Source organism: Anomaloglossus baeobatrachus, unplaced genomic scaffold (genome assembly GCF_048569485.1).
Source record: "Anomaloglossus baeobatrachus isolate aAnoBae1 unplaced genomic scaffold, aAnoBae1.hap1 Scaffold_67, whole genome shotgun sequence".
Taxonomy (NCBI): Eukaryota; Metazoa; Chordata; class Amphibia; order Anura; family Aromobatidae; genus Anomaloglossus; species Anomaloglossus baeobatrachus.
This window is the reverse complement of record NW_027445041.1, coordinates 522180-527246: the sequence shown is the minus strand read 5'-3', so window position 1 is coordinate 527246 and position 5067 is coordinate 522180. Positions and strand designations below refer to the sequence as shown.

Below are 5067 nucleotides of genomic sequence, written 5' to 3'. Positions count from 1 at the left end.
TTTTTACAGTTTGTCTATTCCCAATTAGCCGTTTAAGTATGCTTAATGAAAGTACTAATTCTTTCATAGGCCGCCCATTCTTAGTATTTGACGTTCCTTATATTGCGGTATCAGGCTTCGCAGCAGGTTGCAAAACATTCATCACCCATGACTGTCCCCAATTGGGCTCAGAAGCTAAATGTCTATCATGACCTCTCTTTTTGAAAGTCCAAGAGCAAGCAAACTCTTCCTCCAGGAGAGGGAGCCAACAGATCACTAAAGACATCATCATTGCTCAAAGAAAACACCGAAAAACAATGGAAGCTTTAATTGGAGTGGAATCTGATAGACAGCACCTGATGCCAAGTCTGCATCTTCTAACACCTGCAGTCACTGCAGCAGCTGAATCCAATGTGTCCAAAAGGGATCTATTCTATTCAATTGCAAATGATCTAGATAAGACTGAGAATAAGATACTGCACGGGACATAGCAGAGTTGGTCAAGTTGAGTGGAGATGAGTTTGCTATTTGGCACAGCTTTTGCATCAATAAAGCAAGTAAAAGGTGTGAAAGATAAAAAAAAAGGGTGAAAGTGTGAAAAGTGAATTGGCCAAATTGAGGTGCATATAAAGTTTTTGCTTTCTTTCAATTCACTAATGAGGCTCATTTGAATCAGGTGAATTGAGTTCTGCTTTTGGAAACTCGGTTAAGAAGGGGTGCACCGGTCCTGGAGGTACTGCAATACCAGGTCAATGCGTGGAGTGGACAGAGCAAGATTTTTTCCATCTCCTTGTTCTAAAAATCCATTTAATATATGGTCCCTAGAGAGGGGACGTATCAGATATTAAACTGATAAGAACAGATTTAATTTTTTTTTTTTCTGTTTATCAGTAGGACTTCAAAATAACAAAGGTGATCGCCTCCCGTTGCCTGGGAACCGTCCAGGCACAAGAGGGCTATGTGTCACCAGAAGGCGCACACACTCCCTCAAGGCCGGCAGACGTGCAATCCCAGGCACCTTCCAGTACCGACCAAGGTAGCGTCCTCCGAAACTACACTTGATCTTAGCCAAAAGGCTGAGAAGCTATAACCCGAATTGGTTACGGCCTTGAGTGGCACCCTGGCCTATACCGGACACATCTTAGGGAGAGGGAGACAAACCCACGCCTACAGAAGACATTTTGTCACCCAAGCCAAACCCTTGAAAAGGCTGTTTTGCAGAGCAAAAACAAGGAGAATGGTACTTTTTGCAGCCGCCGCCCACTGCAATGAATCTGAATAACTCCTCCTTTTGGGCACAAGCACCTCCCCTCCCCCTTGCAGTCTTTCCAATTCATGATACAAAAAGACGGACGGACAGGACAGGACAGGACCATCTGCCTGACTTTCCGTCACTGCCACCCTTTGCCATCCTTGCCCGTAGAAAGCCCTTTCATCATCCCCAAACCCTAATCTTTTCCCTTCCCTTCCCAGCTGCGTCTCACTCCCTTTCATTAGGAAGTGAGCGCAGCCTTTTCTCCGTTCTGCACATGCGCGACGTTAAACACAAATGCGCAGGCGTGCGTTCCATTAGCCTCACTGCATTCCACTCCCATACAGGAAGTGGGCACAGCTATTACTACGGTCGCACATAAAAGAACCCACGGCCACCACTGCACATAGCTGACTCCACCACAGGACACCCACTTCTACACCAACGCAGGTAAGACAGGATCGGCACCTCTATGCTCCCGTTACAATCAGGCTCAGTCACCATGTGATAACGCTCTCAACTCTTTAGTTGCAGGCTCCCCTTGCTTCACCTCCACTGGCTGTGCTGCCATTTCCTCTCCCACCTGGAAGTTATACTTTATTCCACTATTTTCCTGTTTCTCTATTCCCCCTTTTCCCATAACCTACTTTTATCTGCATTTGTGGGGTATCTATATGCTATTTACATCATAGTTTTATTCATTAATATGGAAGGGAAGAGTGCCCATGAGAGTGTTGAACTGCGGAGAGCAAAAGATTAAGCTGCTCCGATTTGCCACCATTGATAAGCTGTTCTCAGTAGATACACATGCTATCCAAACAGCAGCATCCACCATTGCTTCAGCCCACCCATTCAGTGACAGCTCACCAAGTCAGCCAGAGGAGTGGTGTAAGGAATTACACGTAGGCACTGACTCCACACCTTCACATCACAAGAAGGGGGTCTACAGGCTAGTGCAAGAATACGAGCAAGTCTTCAGCAAACATCCGCTAGACTTTTGAAAAATAAAAGGGGTCAAACACTACATCCCCACAAGTGCACACCCACCCATCAAAGAGAGATATAAGCCAAATCTACCTGCACATTACCAGTGTACCAAGGACATGTTGAGCAACATGAAGGAGGCTGGGGTTATCCGTGACAGTTGTAGCCTCTGGGCAGCTCCGTTGGTCCTGTTAAAGAAGAAGGACAGCACCACTCCCCTGTATTGAGGAATAGCTAGCTGCATTGACAACTGCAAATTATTTTTCTACCCTTGATCTCACTAGTCACTATTGGCAAGTGTCCGTTGCTGAGGCAGACCGGAAGAAGACCGCCTTTGCCACCCCGATGGGTCTCTGCGAGTTCAAAAGCATGCCCTTCGAGCTGTGCAATTTGCCAGGAACCTTCCAGAGGCTGATGGAATGCTGCTTGGGACACCGAAACTTTGAAACGGTACTGCTATACCTTTATGATGTTATTGTTTATTCTAACGCAAACAAGATTTTAGGGTGTATAAAAAGGGAGATTAGATCCGATGATCCCAACGTATTGTTACCCCTCTATAAATCACTTGTAAGGCCACATCTGGAATATGGGGTAAAGTCCTGAGCAGGTTGATAACCATTGGTTTGAGCATGGTAGGGTGTAGTACGCATCTTCCTGCATCGGTAAAAGCTGCAGAAGTCCTTGAAGATTTCCGCTTCAAAGGCAGTGCCTTGATCTGTGAGGACTCTCTCTGAGTAGCCATGAGGTCTGCATAAGTGTGCTTGGAAGACCTTCGCTGCAGTATGGGCCATTAGATCTTTGACTTGTACCACAACCATAAATCTCGAGTAGTTGTCTACCATCGTAAGTGCATACGTGAGCTCACCTCGATATTCTGCAACAAAACTCCCTTTTTCGATTTCAGTTTCAGCAAACACTCCTCTTCCTGTAGAAAATATTTATCATTACCTAAGACAGTCATTCTAATGCATGACAATATTAAGGCAATTTAGTTAAAACTTGTTTTAACTCACCTTTAAGGGGATTGATGTATTTCATGGTCAATCCAGGTTTGTCAGTGATGGCACTGACATAATGTATGGCGTCTTTTTCGGGCGTTATCCTTTGCCTTTTCATTGTGAAAATCCAGTTGCCTATATCAAAGCAAATTCTACTACTTGTAAAGTATGCAGAAAATGAAATGTAGAACATATAACATCAACTGCTTAGGAACGCATCATAGGTTAGTACTTAAAAGGATATTGTCATGTTCTAGTCATAATGCAAGCTGGACATTTTTCATGTTACCCTGTAATCGCCGGCCTGTTCTAATGCTCACAAGCCAAGATATAGGCTCAGCTGCTAAGGCTTCCCTCTGCCTTCTGAATGAAAATTGAATATGTCTGGCTCACTGTGTATATAGCAGGTGCTCAGAAAAAATAAGAGTTAATTCAATAGAAATAGCTCTGGCACACTATAGTGATCAATAACGTAAGAAAAGAACTCTTAGAATGCTGAAAATTCTTTATTTGTGCAAAAGGATAATTCATCCAACGTTTCGAGCTTGTTTTTAGGTCTTTATCAAGGATAAAGTTATCTAAGATCATAAAGGGTTACAAAACCATATAAACACGTAATTAGTACATAGTACAACATAACAGTACAATATATTGCTACTTGAGAGTACAATGGGTCAAATGACCATGATGCACATACAAAAAAATTTTCCAAAGCCATAGTGAAAACATTTGTACTGAGGAAAGAAAATTTCCACATGACCTATCTGGAGAAACATTCTGGATCAAACAACCAAAAATAGTCAAGCAGGTAAATACACACCTATATGGATAACAGGATGATATGTGTTCAATTGTATAGCGTCATTGCCATTAAGGTACAAATGGAAAACTTGCAATCCTATATAGTGAAGGAAATGAACACATATCATATCAAAGAACACAGGAACATGGGTGTGAGAAAAACCTCAATGTTTATACTTTGTTCTTTATAATGGTGTGAACATGTATATGTCTCAGTACCTTATGAACTTGAGAATTCTAGTGAGTAGATGATGAAAGCCTATTCCAGAACTGGAATCGGTAAATAATTGTAGGTGGAATCTAAATGAAAAGATGGTACAAGTGTTATCATGACACGTGGGCTATAACACAATGGACCGTGTGACAAAGAAGAAAGGAGAGAAAGAAGAGGAAGAAAATGGAACTACCTGTAACATTACGTGATAGTCACTGGTAAGTATCACTTGACAATTCAGGTGAAAAAGGATTCCTTTATTAAAGGGTTCTCAGTCGCCTCAGGATCATGAAATACTAGGGTAAATGATATGAGAATGGGTAAGAAGCACCACTAAAGGAAATATGAGATGCAGGACATATATCTATAAACCCCTGAACTACATGATAGAAATAAAAAGAAGAAAAAAGAAAAAAAAGAAGAAAGAAGAAGAACACATAGAATGCGGAAAGAGAATGGGTACAACTACCTGAGTTACTGCAGGGAGGCCCCTGGTAGGTATTGTGAGGGTTAGTGGAATTCCTTCACTGAAGGGTTCTCAGTTGCCTCAGGTTCGTGAAAAATGCTATAGACAAATAATGCCCGGAGAAAAGGGGTTCATATACAGCGAATAATGGTAATACAAGGTACATGTGTCCCATGTAATAGTATAAATATATATATATTGTACTAAGCTCTACACCAGAAATAGAAAGTAGTCCCTCTGCCTTCTGTCTAGGTGCCCTGAGTTATGTCCTGTAAACTGTCACAGTGACCTAGACACACATGTGTAGTAGGGGAATATCCCTGCTGAGATGCCAGTGCTAGAGCACTCGTTTGCTGTGGAGTTGAACGCT

The 5067-nt window shown here is 42.5% G+C and overlaps 1 pseudogene; it reads right to left on the bottom strand.

The window, feature by feature from the left end:
- Positions 1-690: 690 nt before the first annotated feature.
- Positions 691-896, bottom strand: LOC142286617 (U2 spliceosomal RNA; annotated as a pseudogene).
- Positions 897-5067: the final 4171 nt, after the last annotated feature.